Source organism: Streptopelia decaocto (genome assembly GCF_964273445.1).
Source record: "Streptopelia decaocto genome assembly, chromosome: 2".
Lineage (NCBI taxonomy): Eukaryota > Metazoa > Chordata > Aves > Columbiformes > Columbidae > Streptopelia > Streptopelia decaocto.
The window spans coordinates 125314394-125336406 of NC_138655.1; the positions used below are offsets into that span (position 1 = coordinate 125314394).

Sequence of the window (22013 nt, forward strand, 5' to 3'; positions counted from 1 at the left end):
GAGCGGGCGGAGAGGAGAAGACACCGCGCACACACACATACACAGCCGCCGCGCTCCAGCCGCCGCTCGGTCCTCCCAACCTCCGCAGCCCCCCGCCGCCACGCAGACAAGAAGCAGCAGGCGTGGAGCGGGCGACGGTGCAGGGCGCAGAGCCTCCCCACCCCCACGGCCGTAACCGGCCTCCCGCCGCCGTGCTGCCCCGACGGCACCGCCGCCCCTTCCCCGGGGGCAGCGCGCACCTCCCCGCCCGAAGAGGCTGTACGAGGCAACGGCGGGGGGGGCGCAGGCACACACAGACACACGCACACACCGAGGCAGGGCTGCCCCACGCCGGTACCTTGCTGCCCTGGTGTTTTCCGTCCGGGCTCCTCCTTGCTGAGGCAGCTCGGGAGCGGAGCCGAGCGGGCGGGTGTGTGTGTGCGTGTGTGCGCGCGCGCGTGTGTGTGTGTGCGTGTGTCTGTGTGTGTGTGTGTGCGCGAAAGCGATCGAGCGAGAGAGACTCTCCCCCCTCCCCCTCCTCCTCCTCGCTCTCCTTCCTTTAAACGCCCACTCCTGATGGGTGAAAAGACAACTTGAACTTCAGTGCAATTAACTTCGCCGGCGCCTCGGAAGCCGGAGGTGTCGCCGGCCTCGCCCGCCACGCTCCCATGAGTGAGTCGGTCCCGCTCCTTCGGCGTCGCTCCTCGGGGACTGGGGAGGGGGGGACGGGGCCATGCTAGGGGCAGCCGCCGTGGTGATTTACGAAGGCCGACGGTGCCGACCCGTGCGGGGGGAGGCGCGGGGCGGGGGGCTCCGCTGAACGCTGCCTCTGCCGGAGCCTCCTGGCCGGCACGGGCTCACACCTGCCGCCGCGCCGCTGGCGGCCGCCGGCCCCGCTCCGCTCCCCTGCCCGCCGCCGCCTCGCCCGCCACAGACACGGCGGGAACGGGAGGGTGGAGGCAGAGGGGGTGGGAAAAAAAGGCAAGAAAAAACCTAAAAGTTTGGCAAACTTCTTCCCGGCTCCGCGCGACTCCCGGCAGCGGCGGGCACTGGGAGACGAGGCGGCAGCACCCCCGACGGCGGGGGGCGCGGGGTGAAGCGGCTGGTCGGAGCGGGCATGGGGGGCGCAGGGCGAGGGGGGCTGGTGGGGTGGCGCTTCCGCGGGGCTCGGGGACTGCGCGGGCGGCCGAGCACCGGCGGCGGATCGCCCCGCCGGGGGCGTCCCCGTGGCGGCGGGTGGCGCGTCCCCCCGCCCGGCCGCGGAACGGCCCGGCGCTGCCGCTGTCACAGGGAGAAGCGCCAGAAACTCGCTTCTGTCCTCTAGGATTTTATTTTTGATTTTTCCGCTCCGTCTTCAAACCCTCGTCCTTTTGTCGCCGTCTCTGCTCGGTGCTCGTGGGAGCTCCCCTGACAGGCACCTGCCCGGTCCCGGGTTTCCCTCCAGGCTTCTCTGGCTGCGAGAGAAACTTCGCTAAAATGCAAGTTTGATGAAATACTTTGCATGAGTTCCTAAGCTGAGATGAGTTTAACCTCACGAAAGCGCAGCGCTTCTGTGAAAATAATACACAAATTCAGACCCAGAGACTCCAGGGCGTCTGATCTGGTACTGCCCTTTCATTCTGCTCCATGCTATTTGGGTGCGAGTTAGCAGCAGTCCCTTATTTCTACTTTATATTATTTTGGTACAGTGCATTCATATATTTGTCTGCTGTAGTCTGCTGGCAAACATTAGCATTCAAGCTTACATTTTTGACAAATGTGCAGACAGGAATAGCATGAATAGGCATCTTAAATATTAACAACCTAAGCATCTGTTGTGAAACAAATTTAATATATTTACTCTGTTTTTCTCACATTGTTAGAAAAGGTTACAATAAGTGTAAAATTTCAGCTGTAGTTAGCACAAGGAATGCTTGGATATTTCACTATCTCTTCAAGCACTTAACACAATCACCAGATAAAAATGTGTCAAATCAGGCGCACTATTCAAAAACAACTTGAAACAGCGTAAAGACATGAATGTAGGATGTTCTCTGCAATTTGTATTTTCTAATTACTCTGCAGCACTATTTGTAGAATTCTAGAGTGCTCAAGTGTATTCCTATATGCTCTTTAATACATTTATACATATACTACTTTTCTAATTCATTTTCTGTTTGAGAATGTTATTGGATATTACCTTGCTTTTCAAGTCGAAGGAATGGTTTGCACAGAAATGTGTAATGACATAGAGTAGATAACAAAATGAGCTGGCAGAAAATGTAACATGTTCACGTATAAACGTGCATCTAAACAGAGAGCACATACACATAATAAGGCAATAGAAGAGAAATTAAAGTCACTGGCTGGTATGTTATGTATGCCCACTCTTGAATACAAACAGCTAGTGGAAAAGAAACAACTGACTCCAAGGAATTCCTCCGTCCCTGGAATAAAACTGTTCCGGGTAGAACAAGAGCACAGAAGAGTGAAGTCTCCAAAAAGACTGTAGAGTTATTTCAGGAATCAGTGCATTCCTTCCCTTTTTCCCACAAGTTCAAATATGTAATAAATAAGTCCTTTGTATGCAAAAGAGTTTACTGGAACCAAAAATATTTAAATGGAATGCTTTTTTTGTGCATACACTTTGCAAAACTGGCCGTTTCCTTTTTATATTCTTTGTTCTTAATACTTTTAAACAGGAAAGTAACTCTCACAGTTTCTCCTCTCCTGTTATTTTAGCAATAACGCGTGAATCCTGACCTGCTGCTGTGCACCCCCAAGAAAGCACTGTAAAGCAGACAAAGTCGATATGGGACTCATTGATGGGATGTTCTGCTTTGGCAGAACAAGGGGCAGAGAGAAGGTTGTCCCGACAGCCTGAGCGTGCAAGGGAACAGGGTACCTTTTCGGTTTGCAGCGTAGGCCCAGCGGGTCAGCTGATGAGCACCTGCCCTCTCCTTGCTGTCATTCCCAAGGCAGGGCAGGCAGCACCAGCCCTGCCTGCACCCCTGCCTGCAGCCCTGCCAGCATCCCACGGGCAGCCCCACGCTCAGTCCTGAAGGGAACGTGGGCACATCCACCCCTTCAGCACAAAAACCTCTTTGAGAGTAGGAAAGTCCTGAATAAGCACTAACTCATGCTGCATTTCAGGTCTGAGGTAGAGAGGAGTTTGAATGTGTGCAACTGCCGTTTAGAAGATGATCAGCTGAAGACTGGTGTTGGAAAAAAAACCCCACCAAATCTTTTAATTGTATGAGCTACTCAATTTTTGGAAGTATTGTCACCTGCTTATTGTCACCTATTTTTAATCTAAGCATTGTCTGGTAAATTTCCTTCTTAAGGTTTCCATCTATATTTGGAAAAAAAAATATTAATGAAATAGCTTCTGATACATAGAAAAATATATTAAAAGTAGATTTTCTGAATTAAGACTGGAGGAAATAAGACTTCTAAAATGTTTTAGTCATATCTCTAGAATTAAGCTATTTTAACAGATACTACTGAAGGATTTTATTGCCCTCTTGTACATAACTGCCGTTGCTCTCTGTAGATATATTTAATATATATCCAATGAAGCCACAGACTTTCCTTCTACAACAGTTTAAACACATCTGGAACATTTTACTTTCTTATAATTTATGTTAATAGATGTAGAGTGTATATACAATCTTCTCAGAAATCATTGCTTTTTCCAAAGGGGAATTTTTTTAGTTTCAGTCAGGGAATATATTTATAAGAACAAAATAACTCAAAGTGTAGGCAATTCTATATATCATTTTATTTTCTGTTATATTAGGTTGATTATATAAAGCTTTCATTTAGAGCAATGGGATGATGAAATTACAGAGGAGTGATTGGCTTTTCTTTTTTCAAATGGTTCAAGTTGAGGGCTGCAAAAATGAATGGTTTTGGTAAAGTTCTTTGAGTATGTAATATTTTTCATAGAATTCTGACAAATTAATTTAATAGAAAAGCCACAAGTCTCTTAACACGGGAGGCTATATTTTCAGGTAAAATGGAAGTTCTGCTTTTGCCATTATAGGCATCAAGCTTCAGTAATCTGCTCCTCTTGTGGAATGAACACTTTCTACTTAAAGCTATCATGCACCTACTGTTTATTTACGCTGCATTAAACTGACAGCACAGCAATCAGAGGAAAAATATGACTTACTTTCCTGAAGTAAACACCAGTTTATAGGTTAGTGCATGCATTTATATTCCTGTCGCCACTAAATAATGACTGTCTCCATTTAAATATCTACCTGTGGTGTTTTCCAGGGCAGCTGGCTCTTCCTTGTTTAAAATGAGCAAAAAAGGAAGGGGGTGTGTGTGGGGGTGCGGGGGTGGTGAACAAGAAAAGAAAGTTTTGTTATCATTCCACTCCAAGAGGAACTTAATAGAAAAGTGATTCCGTATTCCTTTCTGTGGCATGCAGAAGCCAGTTTTAAAGACATAGTATTCGGTTTTACTTGATATATTTGAATTGCATCTCAAACAGGGAAAACAGAATTCCTTAACAGTATTTGTCTATCCAAGTCACTGAATTTGTATATTCAGGCAATGGCAGATTAAGGGCAGAAGCATTTTATTAATAACTGAAAGCACATATGTGTGTGTGATGAAAAATGTTCTGCAAATCTGTCACTATGCAATCAAGTGCATTTTTTAAACTTTAGTTGTCACAAAGTTGCTACTGATTCTAAAAAAAAAAAAAACAAAAAAAAAACAAAAAACAACAGTTTGACGGTTAAAGAGTAACTTACAGTTCTTATTGCTTGTTATACTGAAATTCTGCAACTTTATGAAGTCCATGTCAGAAAACTCCATTGATGTTACTTTTAATCTTGGACTAATGTATCCAAATAGCTGGCTTTTGAACTGAAGATAACCACGGAGAGAATAACCCACAGTTTGCAGAAAGCTTCCCTAAATTCTCCACCAGAGGATTCCATTAATAACCTCTATGTGAGAGGTCAATTTTTTCCTCAAATTCTGAAATTGTTACATTTAACATTAAGTTAGCTTATATGTCAGTTCCCATGTGAGCAGTGTAACAAACTCTCAGCAGCCCGGACCCCAACCCGTAACTGTTACTTCAAAAAGGATATACTATAATGTTCCCTTCAAAGTGTAGGTATTTTCAAACATTTCCCATCCTGTGCCATTTAAGTTTACCATGGTTATCACCAGCACTTCATTACTTAATTGATAACCGTTTTGTTGCGTTGCAAATATTGACTTTCTAATGGTATCTGCACTGTATTGCTCTCAGCAGGTATAAATCTTGACAGAGATTAATTTTAAAGAGACTTGCCAGTACTGTTTGTGTCCATATGTTCTGATCTGGTCCTCGTACCCTGTACGAGCTGTAATCTACTCTTAAACTGAGTAATCTCGTGCAATATAGTAGGAATGGCATAGTAATAGTAGAGTACAGTGTAGTAACATACCTCAGGCACTGTCTGAATTGTAAATAATCTCCTTTTAAACTTGCTGGGCTTGACTTTCCTCCCATGCACACTGGTGGATCACTGCAGAGGCTGGTAGACCTTTATTTTTACAGTTCTGATGAGGGATCGGTGTTAGGTGTTCGGACGGGTTGAGGGACACAGTAACACTTACTATTTATGCCAAGATCACTTTTATCCATTTATTTAGAATACCAATGTACAGCCATCTCTTTGGAGATCAATTTTCTTGTGAGACTATGTGCATTTGTGTATGCTGGGATTAGGACAGGCTGTATGAAGGCTTTCTTTCACGGGAGCATGGCTAGCTCCTCTCTCAGAGCTGTTGTAAAACATTGTTGGAAACACATTTCCACAGCTGTAGGTTCACGAGAGTTAGCTCTCGCCACCTTGTGCTTTTCTGTTCTGAACTGCAGGTTAGACAGGCAGAAGCATCTGCTTGCCTGCAGATGGACCTCAGTCACCCCAGCTGCACCTGGGTGCAGAACATCAGGATGGGCCACATCTATCAGCTGTGTTGGCCTTGCATAACTCCCAGCGACTATCTTCTCTATCTCTTTGCCTTGGCACATTATGACATGATATGACCTGAGGAGATGAGGGAGGTGCTTTAAACCTCGAGTGCATCTCATCTTCCCAGGATCCTGCTCTGACAGGATTTATTTGGCCAGCAGCAATCATTTGTGTGTCATTCCACTTGCTGCTCCCTAGAAGTGGTGATGCACTCGGATCATATATACCTGGAGGATTGTCTCGTAATCTTGTCTGGAGTTCTGGTTCTGGTTTCAGCCCTGACAAAAATGTGCAATCTTGGTTAAATAGCTGACCATGCCGCATTTGTAGTGGTTAATGCCTTAAGCCTGATTTTGAAAATGCTCAGCACTCGCAACTTCATATGAAAGAGGAGGAAGCTCCAGCACACAATCCTTCTACAAATGAAGACTTAATATGCCCCCGGTTTATTTACCCAGCTATAAAATTAGTAACATATATGTTTCATAGAACACTGAAGGATTAATTAATTTTTTATACTTGTAAATCAGTCCTAGAGTGGAAAACATTGTACAACACCAGCACAAAGAATTGCTGCTCTGAGCTCAAACCCACATGCAAAGGTACGACAAAGGTATTTCCTTTTCAGTAACTGCACTTAGAATATATGTCTGTTTGTAACAGCCAGGTAATTAAAAACATTTGCAGTGAACAGGGTAAAATTCTAAATATCCTGCACGCCCTGTATTCCCAATTCTAATATGTTACATAAAAGACAGAAAGAGAGGAGGGAAGAAAGTGAACAAGAGAGTGTGCGTGCACGGAAACTCATGGAAGAACCAAAGCCAAAAAATGAAGAGAAATTGCAGAGCGAGTTTTAAAATGTTTGTAATCAAAGATTAAATTAATATTTTTGCGGAGAGCTATATTAGAAAGATTTCAAACCATTAACGCTTTTCATCATAGGTGGGCTTCCTTGATAAATGTAAGAAGTCTCAAGAATAATTAAAGGCATCTTAAAACTTAAAAAATGACAGTTTTAGCTTCTAAGGATTCATTGTAATATAATAATACTGTGTGCTTTTTAGTGTTACGTCTGCACTAGACATTTAATTACAGTCTTTGTGAGACATGTTATCTGTATAGTAACCAGTGCAGAAAAAGAATGATATATACTTTTACATACAAGCTCTTGCTTGCCAGCTTTCTTTTTAAGATTGTAGATTAAGATCTCAAATCCAGAATGTTTATGTCTTTAATGTAAACAGCTTAATTTTACACAATTTTGGGGAGGAATGGGGTATTTATTGTAATAGTATTTCTTCTGTAGATACACTTCTTTTTGCAATAATGCTTGAACTGTTGTTTAATAGGGTTTTGTTGGTTTGGTTTTTTTTTGTGTGTGTGGTTTTTTTGTGTTTTGTTGTTGTTGCTGTTTGGGTTTTTTTTCTGTATAGGGACCCAAACTCAGCATTTATTTGCTTTTTCAGATGATAGATTTTAGAATACCAAATGAAAAAGCATGTTTAAGTTGTAAATTGAGAAGAAAGATTCAAAAAAATCTAAGAGTAGTTTGGTAGATTTTTCACGTGTACAGCTTAATGTTTAGAGGAAATGAGAAGCTTGCCTTTCCCATGTCAGATATTGAATATTGTCTGAAACATGTTCTGGATAACATCAATTTGTGGGATTCATAACTTGGTCCACACATTGCTGTGAAAAAAGTGAGTACATTTGCAAGAAAGATCAGGTGCATAAAATGAGATTTTTTTTCTTTCAATACATTTGCGGATTCCTGTGATTGTGCAGCTTGTGGAAAGTGCTTCTCCACATACTGAACTTCCCACAGTTCCCCGGGTTTTGCTCTGCAGTCATTGCAGGACAAGGCACAAGGGGAACGACATTCAAACATTTTAGAGCAGAGCTTTTCAATCAATCATATGTACATCTTCTTTCAGGTTTTGTTTTTCACTTCTTAACTAGCAGTGCTGTGCAGGAACGGTACAATATTCATGCTGAGCCCCTAGTTTCAGTATGCTTTATAAGAAAATCTCACAGTAAAATCATTCAATCAATCAATCAATCAATCAATCAATATCTGTCCCATTGACTGTATTTTATTGACTTTGTTTTTCTTTCTTATTTTTCTTCACTTGACTTGCTGAATACCATAATCCTATTGGCCACTCTTGAAGAATTTTATTATCATTTTTTCAAGATAAGGGATGTAATAATTTTATAATAACATTTTAATCTTTGAAAGTTGTAATTCCACTACTTTCTTTATTTGGACTGCATGTCCTACAAGAAGCTGATTTCTGCATTGCCACTTGAAATGACAATTAGGATACTCATAGGTATAGTTATTATTTTCTAAACATTCTAGGAGACTTTTATAGATACCATGCAAGAAAATTGAACCAGTGGAATTTTTTTGAATATGTGGCATGATGACAGATATGCCTTAAAAAGCATTATACTGTCTGATAAATTGCATTTTCAAGCAGTATTTCATATGGGTTCTGTCTCTTTAAAAATGCAGTCTCCTCTATTTGCCCTATTAATTGTTGATATGTTGCCATCCACGAGACAAAAATTAGAGCTGTAATTAAATAATCATGTGATGCTCCTTAGTGCCAGTGAGAGCAAACTCATTTTTCCAGGCCCTGATGGTCACTGATTATTGTATTACTACTGGCTTGCTTTATTTTTTTTTAATGGCTCTATATTGCTGGGTTACCTAACCACTGCCCTTCTTTTAAAATTAAAGGAATTGAAGAACATTAAGTCACTTAATTGGCCAGTGGTCTGTGGGGACACAAAGTAGTCCTACCTTCTCTGCTTTTTGGTCACTCAATTGGTTCTACTGGGAGAGCTACATCAGTGGTGTGGTTGCGTGCCATTTAATTTACACTGGTGTTTTGGCTGGAATGGATGCATATAGGGAATGCCAGGAGAATTACAAAAGGAGCAGGGTATTAAAATTCAGAAATGATTAAAATTGAAATAAAAGGATGCTGCTTCTTTGCCAGTACTCTGGCAGTCATAATGACACATAGAGATTAGTTTCCACCTTCATCTTTTCCTTCTTTCTCATTTCCTCTTGTTTATTGTTGACACATTTTCCTTATGTCTCTGCTTCTCAGTGCTTTTTTTTTACTGTTACATATTCCTACTTTTTCTCTTTCCTTAAGCATGGAGAAGCTTACTTAACCTTATTATAACAATAACAGAATAGGTTATTAATATTTAATATGCACATGATTAAAATTTCCCTCTTAAACATAGGTCAGCTCTATTATTAACTGACATGTTATTTTTCATTAAAAATTTTTTATTCTGCCCTTACGGTTTCTCAAACACCCTTTACTTTGGTGGTGATTTAACACATAATGTTTAGAAAACTGTGTTAGGCTAGTGAAAAAAAAGAACTTACCAGTCATGGATAATCAATTATGCATGAATTCAGATATAACAGATGGAAACTGGTGAGTTAAAGTTTCTCTTTAGCTTAGTGATTTTTTTTGTTTTGTTTTTGTGACACCTGTCTCTTATGTATAGATAAACATCTAACATAGCATACTGCTTTTCATGCATCTTTGTGTTTTTTGCTTTTTGGGTTTGGGCTTTTTTTGTTTCTTTTTGGTTTTGTCAGTGAGGCATAAACTCATTTTCTCCTGTTTCTAACTTAACTACTTTTAATTTGTTTGTCCAGTAGCTTTTCTATATTGCCTTCCTTTTCTAGAGTTAAATTGTCCTGTGATGAAGCCAGCATTTAATCTTCTAATAAATGACACAGTGTCATTTAACCTTAAAATTATGTCAGCATAATGTTTTAAATTATATGAGTTCACTTCTGCCTTCACCTGCTCATGGCCTATAGTGTTGTGACATTAAAGCAACAGGGTAGACTGTGGTTGTACATGTACATTAATATATGCGTATACACGCATTCTTATGATTGTGATACTTACATAGACATTCCCTCCAAAGGCATTAATTAAATTTCTTTCAATAATCTGACAATGCAGCAGATTGCTTTACTGCTTTTTATTAAGAAGTTCAGTATGGACTGGGCATGATATTTCATTTGGTCATGGAAAGATTTTCACAGACCTAAATTAAGCAAAAAAGACGATAACCCTTTGCAATATGCCCAGGGCAACAACCAATTGGTATTAAGTAAAAGAAGAGCTAAATATGTTTTCACTCTCCTTACACAAACAAACAAACAAAAAGAAACTTAAAACCCCCACGAAAGATCTTTAAGCATGGGCTTGGATACAATATGACAGGGTTTTTGTGTAGTTGATTCATGGCAGTGTATTCTTGTATTTGAAGGCATCCCGTGTTTCAGAAACATGGGGATGAGTTGATTTGGACATTACTTTTCTATGACTGCAATAATTTGGAGTATTTCTTCACCTGGCTCCACCCACCTTTGAAGTGGCACATTTTCAGATGTGGCGCAGAGAGATTTTCCATCTGTATACCTATAAAAAAAAAATTAGTTGAGAGAATGCACCGCATCTCTTTCATGATCAGAATATTTCAGAATTTCTCATGAGCATCTTACCAACATTTCTGAAGAAAAAAATCTATACTACAGGAAGCAGTTTGTAGTATACCCTTCCAGAAACAAATTATATGGAAGAAATCCTAAAGAAATGAACATGGATCCTGCAAAAATAATTAGTTTCAAATGATATTTTATAACAGCTGAAGCTCTGCTAGAAAAATTCACGTGTATGCCTCAGTTTCTTCTTATTTAGCTATTCTTATGTTATCATAAAATACAAACTTTTACCCAAAATATTTGTATTTAATGCAGGAACTAATTTTTACACATTCATTCAGGCATTTCCTTCTAGTGCTTGCATGACTATAAATAAACTATTGTAAATATTAACCTCATTTTGTCCTAAAAATATTGTATTCTACTGGGTTCCCAACTGCTGCTCTTCATCTCTGTTTCCACTGTAGTTACTTCACAGGAAATCTAGAAATGCAGTTGTTTTAGTAAATAAATACAGTAAATAATTGAATATGTTTTTGTTAATTTCTCCCTTTTTGCTGTTTTTCTAAATCAGGATAAGTATTTTGAACATTTGCAGGGTACTTGCAGTAACATTTTGAAGTGACTTGTTTTTGTCTTATGTTGTTTGCATTTAAACTAAGCATACTCTGACACATGTATAAATGACCTTTATCTTTGTGACACTGCATATGCTAAACCTTGCACCTGAATGTTACCAGATACCTCGTTTCTTAAAAGAACTGTGAATATTAAGAGCTAATTGTTCCTGAAAAGAGCTGTGAAAAACTCATTCATTTAGTCTTTGTTATTGTGGAATCATCGGAGTTTGAGATTGTAAGGAGCCCTAGAAGAAAAAGCTAGTATGGCCAAAACCACCGACTTTCAATTTGTTTTACACCAAAACCACACATTTTGCACATACTTTATCTACAATGAATATTGACTCCTGTCAAGTTTGTCCGTACTTAGATGCACAGTTTTACTTTAAAGGTTTTGAATCTTACGAGAAGTGTAGCAGAACCTGAGCAGAGTTCTGAGTTAACAATGAAACTGGAAACAGGACATTTCATGTGGTTTTGGGTTTCATAATGAAAGTTTGACATAGTTCAAGTCATCAATCAGTTCTAACCATTTCCTTAGACTTAAACTCTTCCATGTTTTCAATTTTTATCAGTAGATTTTATTCATACTGTCAGGTTAAAGAAAAAGATGATTGCTTGTCCTGGCGATGAAGTATTCTTAAGTAACAAGTCGCTGCGGTTTGAGCTCAACAGTGCGAGCATCTGAGCTATAGCTAATAATGCCTGAAAAATCCTTTTCTAGTGCTAACCACAATGGTTCAGGCTGTTTTCTGCCTTAATGTGCAGCTTTGCTTGGGCTGTGTGAAGTTCATCCTCATCCAGAATTGTTAAACTTCTGTATTCCTACAAGCATCCTTTTTTTTTTCTTTTTGACTGTGAGAGAAATGCAGTGATACGAAGCAGTCAGGAAAGGGAAGTGGAATCAGTTGACAATATTGCAAAACATTTCAGAGATAACTTGGTGTTACTTTGCTTTTAACAAGTAAGAATAACTGGAGCTCTACTGATTTATATGTCTGGGGATCATGGTTTACATACCATCAAATTAATAGAACTTCTATTCAGACACATCCCTAAAATAACTGCTTATCAACTGACTATTCTTTCAGGTAACAATTATATGCCTGTCTCATGCCTAGGAGTTATCTAGTACTTTAATGATTAGGGTTTTAACAGGAACCACTTTTTTTTTCATCTCCCCATGTCCCATATTGAACATCTTCACATGACAGGCATATAAATTATACCTCTGGAGAGAAAACTGTGAAATTAGCGACCTGCTGAACCTACAACATAGGTAACTTGGTTGATCCTAAGGTGCCAACTTTCCTCCTTTCTTCCAGCTGCCTAATTGCACTAAATATTATTATATAAAGTTCTATTACTTTTTTGTTGTTCTTCTTTTTCATGGAAGCAGTTGGCTGTAGCTGCCACATGGAAATTATGAGCATGACTCATCAAGGATCTAGTCTACTATTATGGATGGAAGAGGATATGGTCCACAAATGCCCTTTTTTTTAAGCTGAAATTTTTATTTGAAGTAGTTCTGAAATCCATAGTCATAAAAATATTGGCTTATATTAAATAATGTATAGACAATGTTTGTGGAAGTTGCAATACTGATACAGTTAGGAAGTGGACTCAGCTTGTCCACATAGCAAGTGGAGACTATGCAACTACAGAGTAAGATTTATGTGATTAATCCATTAACATTAACTTTTACAGTAAAAGGAACCTGTCTGTTACAATTTCAACAATTTCAGGATTTCTTGTGGCAACCAGAGGTGAAAGACTTGCTGTTCTCATTAGTGGTCATGTTCATCCTTCACTTCATCATGCAAAACAATTTAGTTATGTTTTATTCCACAATTTTCTTCCAGCATTGTGCCTCTCTGTGACTCCTTTGGCATCAAGGGGCAAACTGAAATGACTGTCAGGGCCACATCAGCAAGTGTATGTATGTACTTCAGTTGTGCAAGCATCTTAAGTCAAAATAGACGTGCAGCTATGAGAAGGACTTACGCAAAATGGTGTGGTAGTCTGACTAGAAGGAACTTGTTTCATTTAAACCCAAATTTTGCATATTCTTATTCAATTCTATTTTAAAAGAAGATTGCACGATTGAAATACACTGCAGAAACTGTTTGCAAGAGTAAATGAGCCTCGTCACAGAGGCAATCAATAGGGAGATGTCTGTTTGTATATGATTTTACATATCTGCAAGCTAGCTGAGACATCCAACTACAAAATACTGCACCATGGGACACTGTGTAGATATCTGATACTTTCCAAGGGATTTGGGGTCTGTAAAATAATGAATGCACTACATGTAGCCATATATGTAGGTTTTTCACCTCTGACAAATATGGTAAGGATAATTTACTTCACTTAATAAGCAATTAAGTGCAGTTCAATACAGCTGACTATTGTAAGTTAAATATTCATTTTACGTAACTGTTTCAGGACATCGTGTGTGAGAGAACACAAACGAGCAGAAATTGCTCATGCAAAATGTGAGAGGGGACGACAGCTTGTGTGTGATGCCTTTCAGTGCTATGAATTTCATTTCATAGCACTTTTGCTTCTTGACAGGCATCCTATCCAGGCTGGGGCAGGTTGCAGTCAAAAAAAAATCTAGGTTGGTATGTAACTTTTGAGTTCAGTGTGGGGGATGTCGCAGAATGCTGTGATTCACATTGGTGCGCGTCGGATCCTTGGGTTGTATGTAAATCAAGATTGCCTTGGTCAGGTTGGTTAAAGTGTCTGAGTGGTGTCAGGCAAGGATTATTGTTCAGGGCAAAATGGAAGGGAAGTCAGTCAGAGGAGACTGAAAAACAACTTCAATCCGAGGTACAAAACTTGTATGGCCGCAGGACTGTGTCTACACGGCAGCGGTGGCTGTGCCAAGTAGAGGTGGGAAAGGACAGTAGGGCACATCCTTCCCCTTAACCCACACTTCTAACCCATGCAGCAATTAGGCACAAGCCCATGGGGAATCGTCTAGCTTTCGGCCATAGATTTTGACCTTCAGAAGGCCATGGATTGGTATTTTCATTGCCTTGCTGTCTAGCTGTTAGCTGTAAACGAACATGCATCACCCCTTGCAGTGGGGAAAACGCATTCAGATCCCCACCGAAGTGAGTTTTCTGGCAGTCCCGCTGCCGCTGCACAGCTCTGTGTCACCCCCAGCACGGGCTGATACTTACTAGTCACCCAAGTGGCCACAGAGTTGTCAGAAGTATGTATGTATGTATGTATGTATAAAATGCAATCAGCCTGATCTTCCCCAAAGAAATCTGATAAAAGAGAATACACGGCCGTGTTGGTTTTGTCCTGGTGCCAGGTCAATTCTGTTTGCCTTGCACAAGAGCCAAGCCTCAAGATTTGGGCCCATATTCCCCAATTTATTTTGAACAAGAAAAGATTGGAATAGGGACCTTAGGAGGCACCGAAGCAGCATGCCACACTGGAGAATTTGTTTTGTTTTGCGGCTACTGAGACTGCTGCTCGAGAGTTAATTCACCGTGGGGTTGAAAAAACACAGTCCAACTTCTTAAGTATTTGTCTTATTTCAACACAACCTAGTGCAAAATGCATTTATATATCATAAACACAGCACTACAACTTTATTAAGGATTAGTAAGCTTTATTAAGCCTATATTTGTCTGTTGTATGTTGACTAGAAGCTATGAAAAATGTGGTTACTGTTGCCGCATGTTTAAATGATTGCCTGCAAATGTATCCATGACAATATATATTCATCTTCTGTTCTTTATATATGTTTTTATTATAAATATCTTTATTCTAGTGGAGCATTTCAATATCAAAGTTGACACAGTGCAGTGCAAATTGGAATAGGTCAAATGAAAATCAGATATCTGTATCTTGAATTTATTCCAAGTAGTTTGGTATTGATAAGAGAAATCTGATTGTTGCCTATATGTCAAGACATACCAGCCTTCAGTAATTCATGCATTCTAGTCAAAGCAAGGGCTCCATGCTCAGCCTTCCAAGCCTGTAGTAAATACCAGGCATAAGTGATGTACGAGAATTAGATTAATCCATGTTGTAGGGAGTTTATAAGGTTTAGTACATATATACAGTTTCAAGAAGAGAGTTATTTTCCATAATTATTTATCTCAAGCATAGGAAGCATATGCATGATTATATAATTAACAGAATATTTGTTTGTCAGTGTTTGGTTAGTGTGCATAATAATATCATTATTAGGCCTTCTGTGCTCCTGTATGATCAGATTGTTATCTCCCTGCTCCTTTAATTCACTGTCTCTGCTTTTTAGATTAATCACTTTGTTTTAATCTGAACATTTTAAGGTTTTTTTGACCATGAAGGGAATGATTTGTGAACACTAAAGCAAAACTTACTTCAGTACAGATTTTAACCCTTTTTGTTGATGTTATTGTTACATCTGCTAGTCATTTTTTTAGTCCAAAATCTTGTTTCAAATAGTGTTTTTAAATATCTGCTCTAATCAGGTCTGCATCTCTCAAATTATCTTCACTGTGCTGTTCCTCCATCATACTGCAAGCAGCATACTGCCAGCTGAAACTCTCATCCTTCATGATTTTCTTCTTTAGCAGTCAGTCTTGGTCACTGCTAAAGTTTCCAGTATCAGGCTTTCCTGAAAAAGGATTAAGAATGATACAATGTTGATGTTTTCCATTGTGCTCGCAAAGTTTCAATTTAACTAGTTAACATTGTTTTTCCTCCAAGTATTCAATCAAACATATTGGGAAATAATAATTATATTTTTTTTCTCTTTTTTTTTTTTTCTTTTTAATAATAGTCAGTCTAGCTTGTTGCAAAAGGATTGGTTTCTAAATAAACAACCCGCTAGACAGTTATCCCTTGATCATACGCTATGGAAGAGGTCATATACATTTTCCCTTGTTTTTCTTTGTGAAGCGTTTATTGTTTCTTTTTTTCCTTTTTCAGTACTCTGGGTAACAATCTCAGTAACCTTTTTCAGGACATGCAACATATGTAAAACTCTTCATGTTTCCTATGTGTTCCACCTCCACATTCTCTGCTTTGAAAAATAGCATTATGCAACACCGCATTCATTTTCGAGCATTGCATTTCTTTGCTTCTGAGATTATAATCTATTTTGTGCATTGGTGAATATGATATATATTTTATGTATTTCACCCCATTACCATTTTCTTTTTCCTGTATGCCCTATATACTGTTTGTGCTTATTTCAGTAAACGTCAGCTTGTTTCTTTATCAAGTCTCAAATGCATTCCTCTTGTTTTATAGTAAGTAATATACAAGTAGTGATAATTCTGCTCTTCATAGATTTATTGATTGGCCTTTTCTTTGTTCAGAGGCCATGCTATTTTGTTTATTACAGAACTGGTATTAGTCTCTCCAGTTGCCTACTTTTGCTGCTGCTTCAAGTTTGTATGTGCAGTTTGGTGTGGGATTTTTGTTGTTGTTTGGTTTTCGTTTTTAAAGTTGCTATCCTAAATATTTTGGCTATGTATCTGCCTGTGCAGTAATTCATGTTTGCTTTGGTTGATGATGCAACTTTCCTTTTAGACACACTATTCAAACACTACGCATTTTATCAATAAAGAAGTTTAATTTTTCTCTTATCTCACAGCTTGTACAAACTTGTTGCTTTCAAGTTTGTCTAGTTGGGTTACTTTTTCCCAACTGCATTGTGGGAAAAAGTTATGCCCGTCTCGCAGTTATTTATTTTGTCAGGATGTTACCACCTTTTAGTTTTCACCTTTTACAGGTGGCTTTCGATTCTGATCTGCACACACGATACAGGGACAGTTTTGCGACGTCCCGCATCGCGGTGGGGCCGTAGTATTTCACCGTTATGAGCATGGAGTGATTGATGACAGTGACCCGGGGTACGCTGGTAGATGATTTAGGCGGCCACGGCGCCCACCGCCTCACCCTTATCGTGCCGATGATGCCCTCCACCGCACAGGGACTCCGTCACCAGACTTTGTGCCTTTTAAAAACCTGTCTGGTGCTTTTCTTTTACCTCTGCTGATAATAAGGGAGAGGAAAAACTTCTTTCTCCCCAGCCGGCCTGCGGGCTCCTCGGGGGCTGCGCCCGCGGCGCGCCCCCACCTGCGGGTACGCGGGGCCGAGCGCCGCGGCTGCACCCCCCTCTCTCCACCCCGGCGCGGAAACTCCGCTCCCCAGCGCGCTCCCGTGGCCCTGGTGCACCTGCCCGCCGCGGCCCGACCCGCGCAGCCTCCGCGCGGAGGGGCGGGTGCTGCGCTAGTTGCGGCGCCCTCGGCAGCGGCGGCAGGATATTGTTCAGCCTTCACCCCTGCTCCTCCTCCTCTTCCTCCTCCCCCTCCCCTTCCCCCGATTCCCCCCACACCCCGCTGCCGCCGGCTCGCCCCCTCCGCCGTAGGCCCCCATCTGCCATGTGCGTGCGTGCGCGCAGGGGGCGCGCTGCCTGCGCGGGGCGGCGGGCATTGTGCGCGGCGCAGGCAGGGCCGCCTCACCCGCACCCAGCTGGCTGCAAATTCGTGCGCGGCCGGAAGCCGCACGCCCTCTTCCCCCGCCCCCCCCCCGCTCACCTACCGGCGGCGGCTGCCACCCCCTCAACCCCCCCCCGGCCCGGCGCCCCCTCCCCGCCCCTGGCTGCGGTCCCCTCTGCCACCTCTCTTCTCCCGACCCACCCCCCCAACTGCCGGCCTCCCCTCCCCCACACCTCTCTCCTTCACCACCTCCTCCTCCTCATCCTCCTCCTCTGCCACTTTCTCTCTCCCAGGACGCGTCGGATGATCCGGGGCCGCCGGGAAAGGGCTCCGGGCAGCAGCAGGGAGGCTGCGTCCTCCTCCCGTCTCGGGCTGTTTAAAAAAAAAAAAAAAAAAAAAAAGAAAAAAAAAAAAAAAAAAAAGAAAAAAAAAAAGCCGGTGGCCTCGGTGTTATTTTGTATTAAAATGAGGAGGAGGAAGAAGCAGCAGCGGCAGCAGCAGCAGCGGCAGCGAGCGGTAGCGGAGAGGAGGCTGTGAGCAGGGGACGGCGGCGGCAGCAGCAGCGGGAGGAGGAGGAGTGATGAGTCAACTAATAATTTAATGGGGACAGAAACAGAGAGAGAGAGAAGGGGGGGTGGGGGGGGGGAAGAGAAGAGAGCAGAGCAAGGCAGCTCCGTCCGGGGACCCGCACACATACACACACATACATATATCCGTGTAACATCCAGCAACAACCATCAAACCGGCCTAAATAACAACCATACTCAGCCAGCCAGGGGAAACGAGAATTAAAAAAAAAAAAAAAGACAAAAAACCAAAGCCTACCATTATTATTCTTTTTCAATTATTATTGTTTTCTTTGCTGGCTTGGTTTTTGTTGTTGTTGGCTTTTTGCAACCTTTCTATTTTATATTTTTTTACCCCTTCTTGGGAGTAACTCTTCTCGGAGTTCCCAGATTTTTTTTTTTTTTCTTTACAGAAGCAGAACCAGTTTTTTGTCGTTTGATTTTTGGTTTTTGTTTGGTTTTTTTTTTTTTTTTTGAGAGAGAGGGTTGGGTTGTTTTTTTTTTTTTTTAATTATAATTTCTCCCGGTTTTGGACTCGGAGGGAGTGAAACCTCGTCACTTTTTGTAGTGGTGGTGTGTGCCTTGTTGTGTGTGTTTCCTTCCTCCCCTCTGTTCTTTTTCTCTCTCCCCTCCTCTCTCGCTCCCTCTCTCCCCCCTCACTCGCACAACAGCCCCCGGTAAATGAGAGGAGACAGGTCCTCTCTGCCTTTTTTTTTTTTCCTTTTTTTTCTCCCCGGACCGCAAACGCGAGATTAAAAGTGGCATTTTAGTGCCTTTTCCTGTAATTTTCTCTACACTTTTTTTTTTTTTTTTAATTTTTTTATCTCCACTAGCGATCTCTGGGGCTGAGGTTTCCACAGAAAGTTTGGGGGCTGTTACGGTGTGTATTTTTGCGGAGGGGGAGGGGAGCGGGCTCCTTCTGTGTGTGCTGCTCCTCTGGGTGCCTATTGGAGAATAATAGTGTAAGTGACAACCTAGAAGTAGACTTTCTGCTCTTCACACTGGATAGAAAAGCTGCCTGCTTTTTTTTTTTCTTTGCCTTTTTTTTTTTTAATAACCCCTTTTCTCACTTGCTTCTGTACGCATTGGTTTTATTTTTTAAAAGATAGCTAGACTTAAGTCACCCTCCACCTCAATTTAAACCTGCTACTTCATTTTTTTAATTATTATTATGAATTCCTCGCTTTGAGCGTTACACTTGTCTGATCAATTTGATCTTCCTTCTGTTGCTAAACATCGAAAACTGTCTCTCTCGAAAGATATTTAATCTGTATTTTTTGTCCATTGCCATTTTTGCTCATGGCTACTCTGTTTCTCGCTATCTATTTTTGCCCCTCCCCGCCTAGGGGAAAATAGCAGCAAGAAAAAAAAAGAGAAAAAATAAGAGAATATTAGGGGAAGTAGTCCTCAGGTCTGCTGCCCCCCCTCCAAAAAGGGGGGGACCTAGAAAACATCAGTCTTGAACTTCTTCCTCTTCAAGAGCTCGGGCTGCAAAGGAAACCTCCTTTGTTTTTATTATTTATATGCTGTCAAGTTTTGAAGTGGTGAGTTTCGGGTCGGTTTTGCTAATTTCACTCAGAAAACTGCAGTGTTTCTGTTTCTAGATAAGTACTTTGCTTCTTTGTCTCTTTAAAAGGTCACAGGGAAAGCTTGGCCTGGATTGTGAGAGCCATATGGAACGGATAAGTGCGGAGCCTCTCTCAAATGTGATTATGGGGTTTTATGGGGGAGGGAGGGAGGGAAGAGGAGGGGAAAGGCATGGGGAGGGGGCTGATTCAGGAGGAGAGAAAGAAATAATCTAATACCGGCGGCGTTACATCGCGACAAAAGGAGATACCGCACCGACTCTCATTCAGAAATTGCGCGATGTGCCCGTACGTGTACGCTGTCTCTGGGAAACTGTGCCTTGAAATTGTGCTGTTCTCTCAGTGCCTGTGATGAAAACTTGTAGTTGTGAAAGATGCCTAAATGCGAAACCCGGGGAAACTCTTGGCCTGGAACCGGCGGAGATGTTAGTTCTTCCCTGCAACCCTCTCCCTGGGCAGGCCACGCTGGTTCTTGCTCATCACTATTCCAAACTGAGGTTTCAGTGAACTTTAGCCTTGGGCATAGAGTTTAAATGAGTAAATTAGGTGTTTTATGTGCATGTAATTTTGCTTTGTAACATAAAGCTTTTTACAAGATGACTAAGCGGTGAAAGGATGCCGATGGGTGGGTATTCTCAGGCCAAGCGAAAATGACCCATTTGGTGTTTTGGTTGTAGTCAGTGTATTAACTAAACTGCGATCTATCACTTTTATTCACTGTACATGATGTAGTGCGATTCTGACTCATGATGACTAGATACTTTTTGTAGCAAAGAACCTGGGTGCCTTAGAGTACTTCTGAAGTTGCCAAAAGTGACAAGGATTTTCTTGTTTCAGGCTTTTTTTAAAAAAAAAAAAAAACCAAACAAACAAACCTGTTCCCCCCCCCTTTATTTTTTTCTTTTTTTTTTTTGTTAATCCTCTTATTCTTGAGAGAGACCAGTCTCAAAAAAGCAGCCCTATAGTATGTTAGCATCACGAGAAACATCGGAAGATGTTAGTGGTTTGAGTCTGTATTTCTTTTCTTAGATTGAAGTTAATACAGTTAAAAAAAAGATCTCTTTGAAAAGTGGCTAAAATAGGCAGGTTTACTGTTAAGGAGACACACGACCTAAAACAGATGGGATCAAGATGAATGATAAACCTTAGCCTGTCACCTTACAGCATAAGGAAAAATAACGATTTTCTGAACTTTAGCTATTCAGTGGCATTCTTGAGGTTGCTTGTAAACGTTCAGATTAATATATTACCTCTTTCTTCACCATACCGGGAAGAGCAGCACGGTGTTCAAACAGGAAAAAAATAGTTTACAGAATTGTCATTGACATATATACCAACAACATACCAGTACATAAAAAAATCCCAAGATGTTTAGGCTTTAATAGCTTTCCTATGAAATGTGCAGAAAATGTATTGAATTACTAGGCAACTGAAAGAAAGTAGCAATTATCAGATTCACAGTAGTCTTTCTAAATATGACTTCCCCAGTATTAGTGTTTGTGCTTGCTAATGTAAATAGTATTTCATAAATTAGTGTCTAGTCACCTGTCCTTAGCGTTTATATTACATATATAATTGTCAGTGTAGTCATACCTTTCTTAGTCAGAGAAAGGTAAAGTAAAATACTTAACAGTCTGAACAATATTGATGAATGAAATCATGTCTGTTCTTTGCAACTGATTTTTTTTTTTTTTATGTACTTTGCAAAACATTCTGACGAGTGACAAAAAACTTCAAAACTTACTCCATTATGTGAGTAGAAAGGCTTTGGGAGATTTTTAGTGATTTAACTGGTATGGACAGAGGTTTCTAAAGTTTATAAAAAGGGAAATATAAGCATGCTAACATATACCTTTGCTTAATTTGCTATTGAAATTACTTCTGTGGGTTTTTTTGGCTCCAAATAGCTGTGCCAGAATGTAACTTAGCATCATCCAGGTTGTTTATATATATGTATTTAAGGGCTTCAAAAGTACTGTAGAAATTGTGGGGTCTTTTTCCAGCATTATGTTTTGCGAGATGCTACATTCTCCTTTCTTTTTTTTTTTTTCCTTAATTGAATAAATTTTTCCATTTAACTCTTAAAGCTTAACATCTGAAAATTTTTGTATGCATATTTTCAACTTTGCAAAAGTTGATAGACTCTTTGTATAACATTGGTTAGGAAACTCAAAAGCAACCATCTCCCGCCACTGCTTTCTGAAGTTAAATGTTAAATTCTCTTCCAACTTTTATTCCTAAAGGGGCAGGAATTGTAAATGGACAATATTCCACATCTCTAATAAATCTGTTGCTCCCTCAACTGAAGTTTTAACTATCTCTCTGTCATTATGCATCCATTTTTAAAAT

At 40.8% G+C, this 22013-nt stretch overlaps 1 protein-coding gene across 10 annotated transcripts in view; it reads left to right on the plus strand.

Moving 5' to 3' along the window:
• The first annotated feature begins 622 nt into the window (after positions 1 to 622).
• The window catches only part of SATB1 (SATB homeobox 1), a 93012-nt gene continuing 71621 nt past the window's right edge, over positions 623 to 22013 (plus strand). For 3 of the 10 annotated variants that reach the window (XM_082045713.1, XM_082045721.1, XM_082045714.1), the window contains exons 1-2: positions 18729 to 19622; positions 19715 to 19784. The gene's annotated coding sequence lies outside the window, so the exon portion shown is untranslated. Of the gene's footprint in view, positions 652 to 17803; positions 18090 to 18728; positions 19623 to 19714; positions 19785 to 19874; positions 19953 to 22013 lie in introns of those variants that run through there. The other 7 variants (XM_082045716.1, XM_082045717.1, XM_082045718.1 and 4 more) reach the window with 7 other exon arrangements.